The following is a 218-nucleotide window of genomic DNA, read 5'->3' on the forward strand; positions in this document are numbered from 1 at the left end:
TCTTAGTTCCCTCTAATCCTTAAGCAATTAACTTTAGGTTATCTTTAACATTCTTAAACATTTACAAGCGTTTTATTCTAATGCATAATTCTTTAGTTTGTTAAACAGTTCATTTTAGTTATTTCGTCACTTCCATTACTCTAGCCATACTTAAGATATTTCTTTGTGAGCATATTATATATCAAGAATTATACAATACACATTATATATATATATAT

The sequence above is a fragment of the Odontomachus brunneus genome, unplaced genomic scaffold, assembly GCF_010583005.1.
Source record: "Odontomachus brunneus isolate Ranch 3 - 2012 unplaced genomic scaffold, Obru_v1 Obru_scaffold_007, whole genome shotgun sequence".
Lineage (NCBI taxonomy): Eukaryota > Metazoa > Arthropoda > Insecta > Hymenoptera > Formicidae > Odontomachus > Odontomachus brunneus.